The sequence below is a fragment of the Triticum urartu genome, chromosome 7 (genome assembly GCF_003073215.2).
Source record: "Triticum urartu cultivar G1812 chromosome 7, Tu2.1, whole genome shotgun sequence".
Classification (NCBI taxonomy): domain Eukaryota; kingdom Viridiplantae; phylum Streptophyta; class Magnoliopsida; order Poales; family Poaceae; genus Triticum; species Triticum urartu.
Window position 1 is genome coordinate 29,385,828 of NC_053028.1, and position 18,344 is coordinate 29,404,171.

Here is an 18,344-nt window from a genome sequence, read left to right on the forward strand (position 1 = left end):
CATTACAGACTGTTCTGTTTCTGACAGATTCTGTTTTCATTGCATAGTTTGCTTGTTTTCTAGTTTCTATGACTTATTTTCCTCAATATAAATTGTAGAAATGATATGGTACAGTAGGCATTGTGTGAAAACAGTTATGAACCTTGTCTTTGACAATACCAAAGTGAATAGTTTGCTCTTTATCATACTAATCTATCTCACGAAGTTTGGTTAAGTTTTGTGTGATTGAAGTTTTCATGTTTTGGGTGAGATATCGATATGAGGAGAATAAGGAGTAGAAATACCCTTAGCTTGGGGATGCCCAAGGCACCCCAAGGTAATATTCAAGGAAGACTCAAGTGCCTAAGCTTGGGGATGCCCGGGAAGGCATCCCCTCTTTCGTCTTCAAAGCTATCGGTATACTTTACTCGGAGCTATATTTTTATTCATCACATGATATGTGTTTTTCTTGGAGCGTGTTTTTTATTTTACTTGTTGTTTGAATAAAATCATTGGATCTGAAATATTGAATAAAAAGAATCCTCCCATGGCTAGTTAATTATTTGACTACTCAGTGTTCTTCACTCATATCTTCTGGAGTAGTTTGTCAATTGCTCATGTGCTTCATGTATATCCTATGAGTAAATGGTTGAATAAATTGAATGTCATAAACCTGAATTTATATATGTTTCATATGCTTATAACATGGGGAGTAATGACTTCACACATAATAAGTATATGTAGTAAACTTATTGAAAGTTAGCAAACGTAGAATTGGTCACTTGAACAATTCATGAAAGAATATTGAAGGCAGAGAGGTTTCACATATAAATATACTATCCTGGACATCTTTTATGATTGGGAGCACTCATTAAAATATGACATGCTAAAGAGTTGATGTTGGACAAGGAAGACAATGTAATGAGTTATGTTTTCTTATATCTGAGATAAAGTATGTTGTCATGGATCCTCTAACATGTTGAGCTTGCCTTTCCCCCTCATGCACTGGTAGAAAAAGGGCCTATAGTCCCGGTTCGTAAGGGCCTTTAGTCCCTATTCCGGAACCGGGACTAAAGTGTCGGTACTAATACCTCCCCCCTTTAGTCCCGGTTCAATCCAGAACCGGGACTAAAGGCCCTCCACGTGGGCAGTGCGCAGAGCCCAGTCAGGAGACCCTTTGGTCCCGGTTGGTGGCACCAACCGGGACCAATAGGCATCCACGCGTCAGCACTTCTGTGGCTGGGGTTTTTGTTTTTTTTGAAAGGGGGGGGTTGGGGGTTTTGGGGGGTTAATTTAGGTGTTTCATATATTGTGTTAGCTAGTTATAATTAATAGAGAGAAGTGTCCTCTGTTATGTCCGTGCTTGGTCGACGCTACGTACTATACATACGTATATAGAGAGGACTAGACACGCTAGCTAGCTAGTAAGCAAACGAAGGAAACAGAAGATCGTCATGAACATATATGCATATATACAGAGAGAAGTGATATCGACCACCTCTCCTTCTCCGAGAGATTGGTCGAACAACAAGTTCTCGTATATCTATCTGACACTACCGGCTACATATATACAATAATTATCTCTTACAAATATAATCATATGGACTCAGGGTCCACATAGAATTCTCCGTCTTCAGGGATCACGTGGTCAAGAAAGAATGCCGCCAATTCCTCTTGAATTGCTCGCATGCGAGCTGGTGCTAGGAGTTCATCCCGCTTCCGAAACATCTAATTTGAAGAAGGGGGTCAATACATATATATATATAAATGAATGAAACTCAACACAAATGATGGTAATAAAATAAAATTGTGAATGTTGTTATTTACGTACTTCATATTGTTCGTTAGAGTACCCGCCCCGCTCACAGGTCGTGTGGCGGATGGACTCGCAGATGTAGTATCCACAGAAATCATTCCCTTGTTCCTGCCACAACCACTTTACAAGAAATAGAGGTCAATCAAACTGATAAGCAAGAATGCTAAATGGTATTGATGAAACTAGCGCTTGAATCACTAGGAGATGCGCGGAACATGCTACTATAGTACTTACTTTCGGGTGTCTAAATTCCAGCTCCTTCGGCAGTCCCGGAACTGTTTTGGTGAATTTTCTCCAAACCCTGCCGGACAAAGAAAACAATTACTTGATATCAAGAAATGAACAAAGTTGCTGATATGGTGGATAATGATCGATTTAATTTACTTCTTGAGGATTTCAGTCATGTCCGCATACTCCTTGGGATCTTTTCGTTTAGAGTCCAAGACGGTTACTACTCCCTGCTCAAGCTTAATCTCTAGGAGAATATAGTGGTAACTGCACACACATGCATAACTCATCAATTACATTACTATAACCTTGACTAATATATAAGGGAAACCGAATACGCACAAGACAGTAACACTCACCTGAAGTTGTAAGGAAAGAGTATTATATCTTTGTTTTGATTTATTACGAACGATCGTAGCAAGTTGGCCTCGGTAGCAGCGGCATGAAGTTTAACCTCAGTTGCATCTATGAGATATGTGTTAATGAACCCAATATCACCTACTTGTCTTTTCTTCAATTCGGCGATCTTCAATCTGCATAATATAGTGAGGATGATTATAAATACATGCAATGAAAGAGCTAAGCTATATAGAGAAACTTAATGACAGAAGTAGTACTACTTAGAGACAGTAGCAGGCGACCGTTGTTTTATCGAGGGCCAATTGATTGAAAAACTGATAGAACTCCTCAAATGGAACAGGCAACAGATCAATTCCAACGAGGTCATGCTCCGGTTTAACTCTCGCATACAAAGTACTCCCCCCCAGAGTCTCTGCAGATTTTCAAGTACCAATCATGCAATCTTCGCATCATCGTTGATAGAGATCTTTCATCTTTGACGAGAGGCTTCCCGTACTCATATCTTTGTATCTGCACCTCCATGGGTTCATAATGTACTTCGTCGGGCAGGTAATCTGCAAGATTGCTATAACCGGGCACCATCCTCGGATCATTATCGACGTTGTGGCTAGGCACCTTGAGCGGGGGGCACGATTGCTTCGCTTGTTCGCCGAGCTGGGCAATTTGTTTCTCGGCTCGTCGTTCTTTCAGCCTTTGATCACTGACAGTACTTCCCGACCGCGCCGCTTCGGCAAATTCCTTTCCAATAATGCGGTCATAGTTTCCTTTCGGCGGATTAGACTTCGGTGGTTTTGTCAGGGCAGCCAGAGTGCGCTTCACTTTCACCCGATCTACCTTCTCCTCCGGAGGTGGATGTTTCTTTGCTTTCACCCCTTCAAAGAAGTTCCTCACTTCTTCTCGCGCGATCTCGGTGTTCTCCTCCAGGGTCCTCTCATATGGTAACTTCTTTGGAGTCTTCAGAGAAGGACCGAATCTGTATGTCCTCCCGCCTAATGTTGCTCGTGATGATAGTTTCGATGATGCTCTTGTCGTTATTGCTGGATGTGCTGAGAGCAATGATGAGTGGGTACTTGACACTGCATGCACTTTTCATATGTGTCCACATAGAGATTGGTTTAATACTTTTGATTCCACAACTTCTGCTGGTTCCGTTTTGGGTTTTGATAATTCACCATGCAAGATTGAAGGTATAGGTTCTTATTCGAATCAAGATGTTTGATGGCATAATCAGAACTTTGACAGATGTTCGGTATATTCCAAAGATGAAGAGAAATATTATTTCTATGAGTGCCCTTGATGCAAAGGGGTACAAATATTCAGGTGGAGATAGTGTTTTGAAGGTCACCAAAGGTTCCCTTGTTGTGATGAAAGGTGACTTAAGTTCGACCAATGGTATTTATTACCTTCGAGGTTCCACCGTTTCAGGTAACGCTACTCCAGTTATTTCAAGGAATTCTGATTGTGATGCTGCTAACCTTTGGCATATGCGTCTTGGACATATGAGTGAACTTGGTTTAGCAGAGTTAAATAAGAGAGGTCTTCTTGATGGATATGAACCTAGTAAATTGAAATTTTGTGAGCATTGTATCTTCGGCAAGCACAAGAGGGCGAAGTTCAATACTTCGACTCATACAACCGAAGGTATTCTTGATTATGTGCATTCTAATTTATGGGGACCATCTCGCAGAAAGTCACTAGGTGGTGCTAGTTACATGTTGACTATTATTGATGATTATTCGAGAAAAGTTTGGCCTTATTTCTTGAAGCATAAATATGAAGCATTCTCAGCATTTAAGGAGTGGAAGATTATGATTGAAAGACAAACTGAAAGGAAGGTAAAAATACTTCGCACTGATAATGGTATGGAATTCTGTTCTAAGCAATTTAAGAATTATTGCAAGTCTGAAGGCATTGTCAGACACTACACCGTTCCTTATACTCCTCAACAAAACGGTGTTGCTGAGCGTATGAACAGGACCATTATTTTCAGAGCCCGTTGCATGTTGTCCAATGCAGGTTTGCATAGGCGTTTTTGGGCTGAGGCCGCTTCCACTGCTTGTTATCTCATTAATCGTTCACCATCTATTGCTCTTAATAAGAAAACTCCAATTGAGGTATGGTTTGGTTCACCTGCTGATTATTCACAGTTGAGAGTTTTTGGTTGCACTGCTTATGCTCATGTTGATAACGGAAAGTTGGAGCCTAGGGTTGTTAAGTGCATCTTTCTTGCTTATAAGTCTGGTGTTAAAGGTTTTAAATTATGGAATCCTGAAACCCAGAAGGTTGTTATTAGCAGAAATGTTATCTTTAATGAATCTTCTATGTTACATGATGTTTCATCTACTAATGTTCCTGTTGAGAGTGAACATCAGCCTCCTATTCAGCAGCCTACTGTTCAGGTGGAGCATGTTATTGATTCAGGTGTTACATCTGGTAATGAAATTGTTGATGCACATGATGAACCCGCCGTTAATGATGATCATGTCACTCCCACTCCAAATCAGCCTATTGTTCCACCCAGTTGGAATCTCGCACGTGACAGAGTCAGGCGGGGTATTAATAAACCTGACAGGTTAATTGAAGAGTGCAATATTGTTTCTTTTGCTTTATCTGTTGTAGAGGAAATTGAAGGTAATGTTGAGCCTTCTTCATATTCCAAGGCTATTATTTCTGGTGATAGTAATAAGTGGATGACCGCTATGCATGATGAGATGGAATCACTTGAAAAGAATGGCACTTGGGATTTAGTAAAATTACCTAGAGAGAAGAAACCTATTCGTTGCAAGTGGGTTTTCAAGAGGAAAGAAGGTGTTTCTCCTAATGATGAGACAAGATATAAAGCAAGGTTAGTTGCTAAAGGTTATAGCCAGATTCTAGGTATTGACTATAACGAAGTCTTTTCTCCTGTTGTGAAGCATAGCTCTATTCACACTTTACTTAGTATTGTTGTCATGCATGATCTTGAGCTTGAGCAATTGGATGTTAAAACTGCATTCTTACATGGAGAATTAGAAGAGGATATTTATGTGGAACAACCTGAAGGTTTTGTTATTCCTGGAAAAGAAAAGCTTGTCTGTAAGTTAAAGAAATCTCTTTATGGATTGAAGCAATCCCCAAGACAGTGGTACAAGAGATTTGACACCTTTATGCTCTCTCAAGGTTTCAAAAGGTCTAATTATGATAGTTGTGTTTATTTGAAAACTGTCAATGGTTCAACTATTTATTTGCTCCTTTATGTTGATGATATGCTTATTGCTGCAAAGAATATGTCAGATATTAATGGACTAAAGAAGCAATTGAGTAATGAATTTGAGATGAAGGATTTGTGTGCAGCAAAGAAAATACTTGGCATGGAAATATCCAGAGATATACCGTCTGGAAAAGTATATCTAAGTCAGAGAGGATATATTGATAAAGTTCTTCGTCGTTTTAATATGCATAATGCCAAGCCAGTAAGTACTCCGTTAGCTACACACTTCAAATTATCACCAGCTTTATGTCCTAAGTCAGATGCAGATATTGAGTACATGTCTAGAGTTCCCTATTCGAGTGCAGTTGGTTCACTTATGTATGCCATGGTTTGTTCTCGTCCGGATTTATCATATGCATTGAGTGTTGTCAGTAGATACATGGCTAATCCTGAAAAAGAGCATTGGAAAGCAGTTCAGTGGATTTTCAGATATCTGCGTGGTACTTCTAATGCTTATTTACAGTTTGGGAAAACTGGAGATGGACTTGTTGGTTTTGTTGATTCTGATTTTGCTGGTGATTTGGATAAGAGAATATCACTCACAGGTTATATTTTCACCATTGGTGGTTGTGCTGTGAGTTCGAGAGAAACTTTGCAGTCTATTGTGGCTTGTTCCACTACTGATGCCGAGTATATGGCTATTTCTGAGGCATGCAAAGAAGCTATCTGGTTGAGAGGTTTGTACACTGAGTTTTGTGGAGACTCATCTTGCCCTACCGTATTTAGTGACAGTCAATGTGCTATATATCTTACAAAGAATCCAATGTATCATGAGAGAACAAAGCAAATTGATGTCAAATATCACTATATTCGAGATGTTGTTGCTGAAGGTGGTTTGAAGGTATGCAAGATAAGTACTCATGAGAATCCTGCTGATATGATGACAAAGCCAGTTCCGACCAATAAGTTTGAGCTTTGCTCAGGCTTAGTTGGTATTTCTCACTAGTCCTATGGACTTTGACGCACGAGGTGTTTAAGCTGATTTGGATGGAGTTATTCACTTTCTTCGACTACTGGAGGGAATTTGGCTCAAGGTGGAGATTGTTAAATTGTGATCCAAATTCTAGTACCGTATTGGACTAGACGTAGTACATACGGTGTGGGCTTTTTGCGTTGGTACCGACGCGTACGAGTACAACTCGTTTACTTGTCCTACAAGGACTCCTATGTATTGCCCCTCATATATACCCCATGTAGTCGCACCTCAGACGGTCTGTCGTCTCGTGCTTGTAATACTCCTCCTCATAATGATTGCGCCTTCGTGCGTCGTTGGTTTTTTTCCCGCAAGGGTTTCCACGTAAAAATCAGTGTCTCTCGTGCTTCGTTTATTCTCGTTATTATCTAACATCAAATAGGCCTAAAGTGTTCGAACTGCAGCTAGGCACTAATATTTTGTCTTGGTTTGCAGATACAAGCAGGCCGAAAAGCTGGAAATGTGAGGCAAGATAACAATCCCACTGAATGCCTTGCCGGAGCCGTTGACGGCGCTGGACCATGGGAGGGGAGGGGAGCGCTGGACCAAGAGCACGATGGGCGCCCCCGCCAGATGACAAACCAGAGTGGGTGAGTGTGGCAGGAGCAGCAAGATCGTGGGGAGGAGATGGTGGACTCGTTGCATGGCGGCGTCGTAGGTGGTGAAGCCGTGCACCGCCGCCGTCACCTGGTCCATCTCCCACGAGTAGCCCCACTGGGCATTGGCGTCCTTGGACTTGTAGATGTCCTTATACAGGTGCGTGATGGCGTACTTGCGCGGCGTCTGGAGCTCCGCCAGGTGCAGCAGGTACATGGCCACCAGCGCACTGCGCTTGGACAGCTCTGCCAGGTGCCAACGACAGTGGAGACTATAGACGCTCAAACATCCACTGTCTTCAAAATAAAATAAAGCTAGACATGGTTTGCAAACTTCTATACAAGCGTGTGGTGTGAAAGATTGCTGTGCACGATCTCGCCTACTGGATGTACAGTCTATAATGGCCGAGAGCAGTGCCATGATATGCGTAACAAGTAACTATCTCCACATGTCGACATCACCTAATGCACACTGGTCAAACAATTTTTTGGTTTATGGAAACGGCCAGACAGGTCAAATCATGTGTCGAAGGTATCGGCTCTCTTAGTTGACGCCAGTTGGAAGATATTAATTTTCATCAGGTGCCCAAATATCTTTGAATATTGAGTCAATTGCAAAAAACTACCACATTTGCGGCTAGGTTTGCAGAAAACCACTAAATCGCTAATCCGTTGCAAAAAACACCGCAAAATCTCTAATCTTATTGCAAAAAGCACCGATTGAGTGATTTGGTCCCTTTGATCGCTTTCTGACAACTGGGGCCCAATTGTAAGGTGCTGACATGGCAAAAATTTAACATACACATACGTGGATCTAAAATAGAAAAGCAATCAGACCCCACACCCATCCCTCCCCTTCCCTTGCGCTCGTGACCCATCTCACATCTCCCCTGCGCGACTGACCTTCCTTCGGCGCCGGCTCCGGCGCCGGCCACCTCACCTAACCCGTCGGCACTGCCCTAACCTGCTAGGGCCTAGCCCTTCTTCTTGCTGTAATCAACGTCGTCGTCGTCTCCTTCCTTGTCGGCGGCGGGGGCGGGGGTGGGCGCGGTGGCGAAGTGCAGGGACGAGACGGCACCAGCGAGTGCGCGGAGGAGGAGGCCACGGCGGGGGAAAGGTGCGGGGACGCCTCGGTGGGCACGGGAGGGGACGCCTTCGGCGCCTTGTCCTCGCCAAGGGACCCTGTGGAGGGGGCTATGGAAGGGGAGGCGGATCCGTTGGCATCGGGGTTGGGGAGCGGGGATGCTATGGGCGCGCCGGGCGACAAGGGCTGTGAGATGGGGCTCTGCGCCGCGCAGAGCTGCGGCGCGGCCACCACGAGGAGGAGGAGGAGGATGCCATCGTGGAGCCCCGTCGCCCAGCCCCTGGTGGTGGTGCACCGCACGACGTCCCCAACTGCTCTGAGCTGCTACTTCGGGCACGGCGTCGAGCCGGGGAGGAGTGGTGTCGAGCTGCTACCGCTGCTTGCACGGCGTCGAGCAGCCGCGGGGCCGAGCACTCCCGCCGCCATGGAGCTGAGGGTGCCGCTGCTGCCCTACTCTACTGAGGATGTCGTCGCGGCGGATGCACGCAGACGAGGCCATCATCTGGGCATGGCGGCTCAGGACATCGACGGCGACGTCGTCAGGTTGGAGCAAGGCACGGCGGCGGTGACGGGAGCCGGCGGGATCGAGAGCAGGGGGATTGATAGCAAGGGGTTGATTGCTTTTTATTTTTAGATCCAGGGGTGTGTATGACATTAGTTCGCCAAGTCAGCTCTTGACAGTCGGGTCCCACTTGTCAGAAAGTGAATAAATGGGTTAAATCACCTGATCAGTGCTTTTTGCAACAAGTTCATTGTTAATGAAGTGTTTTTTGCAACGAATTAGCGACTTGGTGGTTTTCTGCAAACCTAGCCGCAAATGTGGTAGTTTTGTGCAATTGACTCTTGAATATTCCTTGTGTGTATGGAGTGTTTTTGTTGTTGTATCACCGAAGCGGACGGAATAAACAGCGACAATTACTTGCATTATATGTACTCCCTTCATCTCAAAATATAAGTTCTGTTACCCATCTAGGGTTTCTCTCTCCCATATCCCTTGGCGGCTAGGGTAAACTCTCCCCTCTAGGCTTTGCCCGCAAGCCTGTGGATTCGCCTTCACTCCGTCTCTGCCGCTCCAGCGGCCAGTGGCGGGGAGAGGAATCCCGGTGCCTGCACTCCGGTTACTAGTTTATGTTAGGGTTTTTAGACCTCGCAGGTGCGTCGTTCGGACGGATGGCGGCGCTTCTTCTTCGATTTTGTCTTCCGGATTTCGATCCTCCTTGAGTTCATTTACCTGGACGTAGTCGACGAAGCTTCGGGGTAGTTTCCTTCCGTCTCCTTTGGATGGTGAGGTTAGGGGTTTTTGTCATGTGGCGAGATTTGATGCCAGGTGTTTCAGCTCTATTCAGGGGTTCAATGACGTTGACTATGATTTCAGCGCGCTGGTCCTTAGGGGCACGTGCACGAAGACTTTTCGACTGTCATCGACAAGGTCAAGTCAGCTCCGATAGAGGAGCGGCCACAGCGGCGCGTCGGCTGCTCGTTCTGACAGTGTTAGTGGTTGTTCGGTGGTCTCGAAATCTCGATGTAATTATTATTATGTTTGAGGTGCTTTGTACTTCCGATGAACTTTGATAATATATTTGAATTATTTTACAAAAAAATATAAGTTATGTTTTTCTGTACAAAGGGAAGCAGTTACATAGATCAAGGTGCAAACCACAAAACCCGTCAATTCTTACTCATGGCACTAGTTTTTCTTTAGACATCCAAGATTCCGTTCCATTTTCTGAAGAAGAAAAAATTCTGTTCCATTAAACATCACAATTATTCTCTGTTTGAGCGTTGGGCCTGGTGTCAAGAGGAGTTTACAATGATACATAAAATTAAATTTTTAATCTGAGCAAACAATTAAATGTAGGAGTATTTGGGAATAGCCGGTTAGTGTGGCTGACTCCCACACTATTTAAACTTTAGGAAATCGGGTTGACATTATTGTTCCCATCAGATAGCTATGTGCAGGCACTCGGTTTTTCTTCTTGGCACTCGGTTGTAACTTGTTAGGCTAGTTATAATGGGAGTAACATAGATATCACATAAACAAAAAAGATGTCGTGCCATGTAATTAAAAAAAAGAGGGACAAATAGAGTAACATAATATGTTACCATCACATAGCGGTTCCCAATACAAAATGAGTCTACAAAATAATAAATAAAGATATGTATGTTACTACCCATATAACACTTCCCACAATGAAGGTAGTAATATGGACTACTAACATATGTATGTTATTAGTCTAAATTACTCCCCACTATGACTAGCCTTAATGTATCTCAACTCGTTCTAAAGGATTCTTAAGGTGAGCGAGAAGTGGGCGAATGCATGTCACACCTCTCTCCATCTAGTACCTCATATTATTATTTTCAAAAAGCAAATTAAACATGAACTTTCAATATTGTCCAAAACATCACCTATATATTACCATTGAGAATGTGTAGAGTTGAACTTGCCAAAGTATGTACCTACATACAAGAGACACTTAGTAACATTATTTTAATGTTCATAGTCTCATCGATATCAAGTTACCACCTTGCAGTACACTAGGGACTGCTTCCCGTTGCTAAAATATAAGTTACGAATTTTAGCAATCCAAATGCGTGCAAGAGTACCAGCGGCTCCATGAGCCAATGCATGAAGCATAAACAACCTGTTTTAACGCTATCAATATGATTTCATTTATTTATTGAAGAATAAACTTTCTATATGCTATATACTCCCTTCGTTTCAAAATAGATGACTCAACTTTGTACTAACTTTAGTATAAAGTTGAGTCATCTATTTTGAAACAGAGGGAGTAGAATCTAGTTTCTTTTCCTCAAAAAAAAATAGAATCTAGTTTCTTGGAGGTCCATGGACCACCATATTACCCGGCCCCCTTGCTATACCTCTGCTTCCTTGGCATGCGAGCTGTTGCTAAGATGCATTATGTTGTGACACGGAGGAAGCAAGAGTGTAAGTTCTGTTTTTCTGTACAACGGCAAGTAGTTACGTAGAGTAAGGTGGCAACGGCAAACACCGTCAGTTTTTAAGTCCCATGGCAATGGCTTTTCTTTAGACTTCCAAGATTCCGTCTCTTTCATCACCAGTATCTTCTGTTTGAGGTTTGGGCCAGGTGTCAAGAGGAGTTTACGATGAGATTTAAAACTAAATGTTTTTTATCATAGATTTAAAACTATATGTCTGTTCTGAGCAAACGACAAGAATAACTAATATATGGGAATACGCGGTTAGTGTAGCTGATTCCCACAAAACACTAACCATCTTCACATGCCGACAGCACCTAACGCAGACAAGTGAACTCGTTTTTATTTTTATTTTCAAAGGGAGATGTCAAATCATGTGTCGAAGGTACCTTTTCACAAAAATAAATGTGTCAAAGGTATCGGTTCCCTTAGTTGACACCAGTTGGAAGATATTATTTTTATTTTTATTTTGAAACGGAGAGGTCAAATCATGTGTTGAAGGTATCTTTTCACAAAACAAATGTGTCACCCTCAAAAAAAAAAAACAAATGTGTCAAAGGTATCGGTTCCGTTAGTTGACGCCAGTTGGAAGATATTATTTTTTATTTTGAAACAGAGAGGTCAAATCATGTCTCTAAGGTATCTTTTCAAAAACAAAAATGTCAAAGGTTTCGGCTCCCTTAATTGACGCCAGTTGGTGTCTAAATATCATGTTGTAAAGTATTGAATATTCCTTGTGCGTATGGATTGTTTTTGTTGGGGGTATTCACATGACCATACGGAATAAATAGCGACTACTATACTTACATTGTACTCATCTAACAAGGATAACAAATGTATTCCCTTCATGTCAAAATGTACTGCAACACTATTGAACTATGAGATGGGCCTAGAACCCATATGACAATTTCAGATTTGATCTCTAAGGGCCATGTAGGTGGCATGACAAGGTGGTGGGAAGTTTAATCCCACCCCGGAAGTTGAAGGAGAGTTGGAGTGATTTATAAGGGATTCTCTTCCTCATGCCATTGGAGCTTGAGAAGAGATGAGGCCCTTGCGCACTCCTCCTCCGCCGCGCGCGCGCCGCGCCGCGCCACCCCGGGATTGAGCCGAGCCGAGCTCACTCCTATGCGCTTCTTTTTGCCGGTCAGAAACGGAGAGTCTTTGACAGGTGGGGCCACGATCTGAGACGTCGGATCGTGGGCTACCGACTTGGACGTGGGTTCAGCCCGTGGGGCGCTGCCAACCCTAGCCGCCACGACACAAAACGCATCTCCGCGGTTGACGGGAGAGCAGGCCTCCGAAACCCGCGGTTGACGGGAGAGCAGGCCTCCGAAACCCCGCCTCTCCGGATCCTGTACGGGAGAGGGGCAATTAGGTTTTTGGGTCACGACTGCTCGCTTCTGTTCATCTACGTCCACATCACCTTCGTCATCACCATGTCGACCGACGCCGACCGTGCCGCCGCTGAGAAGGCCGAGGCCGACAAGAAGGCCGCCGAGGATGCCGCGGCTACTGCCACCGCCACCGCCGCCGCATGGCCGATTGGAGGGTATACATCGTTTATCCCTCTCATGTTTCTTTCTGTTGTAGCAGTACTAGCGATATGCGTAGATGTTTCTACTATATGCGTAGTACATGCTCTGTTAGATCGTAACCAGTGTGTTATCAATGCTGTCAATGTCATGCTCATGATTTATTCATGGATTAATTTAATCGGAAAACTGCCTATTTTCTTATCAGTCCAAAAGCCTAATATGTGTAGGAGTTTTTTGAATTCTGGTTTTGCTGCTGCACTGAAACCGTCGCCGTTTATGGGGACGTACTTTAAGCGTTGACAGACTAAAACCACCTTATGGCTCACTGCCATGAACGTGTTCTGGGTCGCCGGTGTGACTCCCACAGGAACGATCGCTCCTGATCAGGAGAAGGCGTTCAAGGAGGCCACTGTCGTGTTCCTCGGGGCAGTTCTGAGCGGTGATTGGAGATAAGCTGGTTGACGCATATTTGCATGTGCGGTCTGCCAAGGACTTGTGGGAGGCGCTCGAATCTAAGTTCGGGGCTGCCGATGCAGGGAGCGAGATGTATATTATAGAGCAGTTCCATGATTACAAGATGGTTGAAAACCGTCCTGTATTGGAGCAGGCTCATGAGATAATATGCATTGTTAAGGAGCTTGAGCTTCTTAAGTGCGAGTTACCGGGCAAGTTTGTCGCGGGCTGCATAATCGCTAAGCTTCCCAATTCCTGGAGGAACTTTGCCACCACTCTGAAACATCAGAGGCGTGAATTCTCTGGAGGATGTCATTGGCCATCTGAGTGTTGAGCAGAATTCAAGGGCAAAGGACTCGCACGGAAAAGGGGTCGAAGGAACTTCTGTGGCCAACATGGTGCATCAGAAGAACTCCAATTCCCACAAGCCCAAGGGAAAGAACGGTGTCCAACAGAGTGCCGACTTTAAGAAGAAGGGTAAGAAGACCTTCAAGAAGAACAAGAAGGATGAGGGCTGCTTTACTTGTGGTTCGCTTGAACATTGGGCCAACAAGTGCCCAAACAAGTATAAGAAGCAAGGGCAGGACTCCAAGTCTGTCAATATGATTGTGAGCACAATGAGAGTGGTGCATCTGGGTACGGTAATTTATTTGCTGTATTTTCAGTTTGGCCGTCCACCGATTGGTGGGTCGACACAGGTGCAGGTGTTCATGTGTGTGCTGACATTTCATTGTTTTCTTCTTACCAGGCCACAGGTCACGGGTCCGTACTGATGGGGAATGGCGCGAGTGCTTCTGTTCTTGGTGTTGGCACGGTCGATCTGAAGTTTACTTCGGGAAGGATCGTGCAGCTGAAGAACGTGCAGCATGTCCCCGCCATCAAGAAGAACCTCGTTAGTGGCTCCCTTCTATGTAGAGAAGGGTTTAAGTTGGTATTCGAGTCTAATAAATTAGTTGTTACGAAATATGGACTATTTGTTGGAAAGGGTTATGAATGCGGAGGCATGTTCCGCCTTTCTCTTGCAGATCTATGTAATAAAGTCGTGAACAATATTCATTTGAGTGTTAATGAATCTGAAGTATGGCATTCACGTCTTTGTCACATTAGTTTCGGTGTTATGACGCGGCTAGCAAAATCGAATTTAATCCCGAGTTTCACTTTAGCCAAAGGTTCTAAGTGCCATTCGTGTGTGCAATCTAAGCAACCTCGCAAGCCTCACAAGGCAGCAGAGGAGAGACACTTGGCGCCACTGGAACTCATACATTCTGATCTTTGTGAGATGAATGGTGTGTTGACTAAAGGTGGAAAGAAATATTTCATGACTTTGATAGATGATTCCACTAGATATTGCTATGTGTATCTGTTAAATACTAAAGATGAGGCTCTACACTACTTCAAAATCTATAAGGCAGAAGTTGAGAATCAACTTGAAAAGAAAATTAAACGAGTCCGGTCAGATCGTGGTGGAGAGTACTTCTCGAAAGAGTTTGATGCCTTTTGTGCGGAACACGGCATTATTCACGAGAGGACGCCTCCCTACTCACCCCAGTCAAACGGGGTTGCCGAGCGGAAAAACCGTACTCTAACTGATTTGGTTAACGCCATGTTAGATACGTCGGGTTTATCCAAGGCATGGTGGGGGGAGGCTATAATGACATCCTGTCATGTCCTGAATAAAGTTCCGACAAAGGATAACGAGATCACTCCTTACGAGAAGTGGACCAAGAGAAGGACAACACTCTCGTACTTACGTACCTGGGGCTGCTTGGCGAAAGTTAATGTGCCGATCCCCAAAAAGCGTAAGCTTGGACCAAAGACTGTGGACTGTGTTAATTTGGGCTACGCTATGAATAGTGTTGGCTATAGATTTCTAGTAGTGAAATCTGAGGTACCTGACATGAAAGTCGGTACAATTATGGAGTCTAAAGATGCTACATTCTTTGAGGACATTTTCCCCATGAGAGATGTACAAAGCACTTCTAGACAGGAATCTGAGGAGACTCCTGAACCTGCCATTCCGATGGAATATTATAATCAAACACATGATGAAAATCCTGAGGAGGATAATGAGGAATCCCTTGGTAGGGGCAAGAGACAAAGGACTGTAAAGACCTTTGGTGATGATTTCTTCATATACCTCGTGGAGGATAATCCCACTTCTATTTCAGAAGCGTATGCATCTCCAGAAGCTGACTACTGGAAGGATGCGGTCCGTAGCGAGATGGATTCCATCATGGCTAACGGGACTTGGGAGCTTACTGAACGTCCTTATGGTTGCAAACCATTGGGATGCAAGTGGGTGTTCAAGAAGAAGCTTAGGCCCGATGGTACGATAGAAAAGTACAAGCGCTAGGCTTGTGGCCAAGGGCTACGCCCAGAAAGAAGAAGAAGATTTCTTCGACACTTATTCACCTGTGGCCAGACTGACCACCATTCGAGTATTACTCTCGTTGGCGGCCTCGCATGGTCTTCTCATTCATCAGATGGATGTTAAGACGGCTTTCCTGAACGGAGAGCTAAAGGAGGAAATCTATATGCAACAGCCTGATGGCTTTGTGATGGATGGTCAGGAAGGAAAGGTGTGTAAGTTGGTGAAATCTTTGTATGGCCTGAGACAAGCGCCTAAGCAATGGCATGACAAGTTTAATGAAACGTTGACATCTGTTGGCTTTGTTGTTAATGAGGCTGACAAATGTGTATACTATCGCTATGGTGGGGGCGAAGGAGTTATACTGTGTTTGTATGTTGATGACATACTGATATTTGGGACTAATCTCAAGTTGATCGAGGAAGTTAAGTCTTTCCTATCTCAGAACTTTGAGATGAAGGACCTTGGAGTGGCTGATGTTATCTTGAACATCAAGCTATTGAGAGATGATGAGGGTGGGATTACACTTTTGCAATCCCATTATGTTGAGAAGGTGTTGAGTCGTTTTGGATATTCGGACTGCAAACCATCTCAAACACCATATGATTCTAGTGTGCTGATTCGAAAGTCTAAAGGCACAGCTATAGATCAATTGAGATACTCTCAGATTGTTGGTTCACTACAGTATCTAGCGAGCGCAACGAGGCCTGACATCGCATTTGCTATTAGCAAACTGAGCCGATTTGTTTCCAAACCGGGTGATGTACATTGGCGTGCTCTTGAGAGAGTTATGCGCTATCTGAAAGGTACTATGAACTATGGACTTCACTATACCGGATACCCGTCGGTACTTGAAGGGTATAGTGATGCGAATTGGATCTCTGATGCTGATGAGATGAAGGCCACAACTGGGTATATATTTACTCTTGGAGGTGGTGCTGTTTCCTGGAAGTCTTGCAAGCAAACGATCTTAACAAGATCGACAATGGAAGCAGAATTAACAGCATTAGACACATCGGGTGGCGAAGCAGAATGGCTTCGAGATCTGTTGATGGACTTGCCAGTGGTTGAGAAGCCGGTTCCGGCCATCCTTATGAACTGTGACAATCAAACAGTTATTGTCAAGGTGAAGAGTTCAAAGGACAACATGAAGTCCAACAAACACATAAGAATGAGATTGAAAGCTGTCAGAAAATTGAGGAACTCCGGAGTGATAGCGTTGGATTATATTCAAACGGCTAAGAATCTGGCAGATCCCTTTACTAAAGGGCTATCACGTGTTGTGATAGATAACGCATCAAGGGAGATGGGTATGAGACCCACATGAGTTGCCATGGTAGTAACCCAACCTATGTGATCGGAGATCCCGTGAAGTAGGACCTGGGAAAACAAGCCAGTGGTGAACTGAGGAGAGTAACTTTACTAACCCACTCCGTTGGAGATGCAATACTCTCGAACTGTATGGAAGGATGACTACTGTCTTAATGTGTTCCAAGGCTTATATGCATAAGCAAGATGCTATCCTACAGAGCGATCTTTGGAGGAACACACCTATATGAGCCCGACTGCTGGTCACAGTCTATGAGATTGGGGTGATCTCTAGCAAGCTCATGAACAGGCCAGGAGTGTGACTAATATGCTCCACCCGAGGGGTCGGCCTTCGGCAGCCTCGTATCAGTGAGACTTGTGGTGAAACTTCTTGACGCCAAACTGACAATTCAAGGCATAGTCCATTGTTCAGTTGTGAAGGAGTGTAACTACTTGGTCTAGGTGGAGCTCAACCTTAATCGGTCTCCACTAAGATGCTAGTATATCAAAACAGCGTTTGGAACAAAGGACAAACTGGGCCCCTGAGATCTGGTGGTGGATTGTTGAACTATGAGATGGGCCTAGAGCCCATATGACAATTTCAGATTTGATCTCTAAGGGCCCATGTAGGTGGCATGACAAGGTGGTGGGAAATTTAGTCCCACCCCGGAAGTGGAAGGAGAGTTGGAGTGGTTTATAAGGGATTCTCTTCCTCATGCCATTGGAGCTTGAGAAGAGATGAGGCCCTCGCGCACTCCTCCTCCTCCGCTCGCCTCGTCACGACGCGCCGCGCCGCGCCGCGGGTTGCGGGATTGAGCCGAGCCGAGCTCACTCCTATGCGCTTCTTTTTGCCGGTCAGGAACAGAGAGTCTTTGACAGGTGGGGCCACGATCTGAGACGTCGGATCGTGGGCTACCGACTTGGACGTGGGTTCAGCCCACGTCTCTCCACGCGCAGCCGCACATATATATGTGGGGCGCTGCCAACCCTAGCCGCCACGACACAGAACGCATCTCCGCCTCCACCCCCACGTCGTTCCTCTACTGCTGCTGCCGCCGGCGACTCCGTCCCGTTCACCGCGTACACGGTTGACGGGAGAGCAGGCCTCCGAAACCCCGCCTCTCCGGATCCTGTACGGGAGAGGGGCGATTAGGTTTTTGGGTAGCGACTACGCGACTGCTCGCTTCTGTTCATCTACGTCCACATCACCTTCGTCATCACCATGTCGACCGATGCCGACCGTGCCGCCGCTGAGAAGGCCGAGGCCGACAAGAAGGCCGGCGAGGATGCCGCGGCTACTGCCACCGCCACCGCCGCCGCATGGCCGATTGGAGGGTATACATCGTTTATCCCTCTCATGTTTCTTTCTGTTGTAGCAGTACTAGCGATATGCGTAGGTGTTTCTACTATATGCGTAGTACATGCTCTGT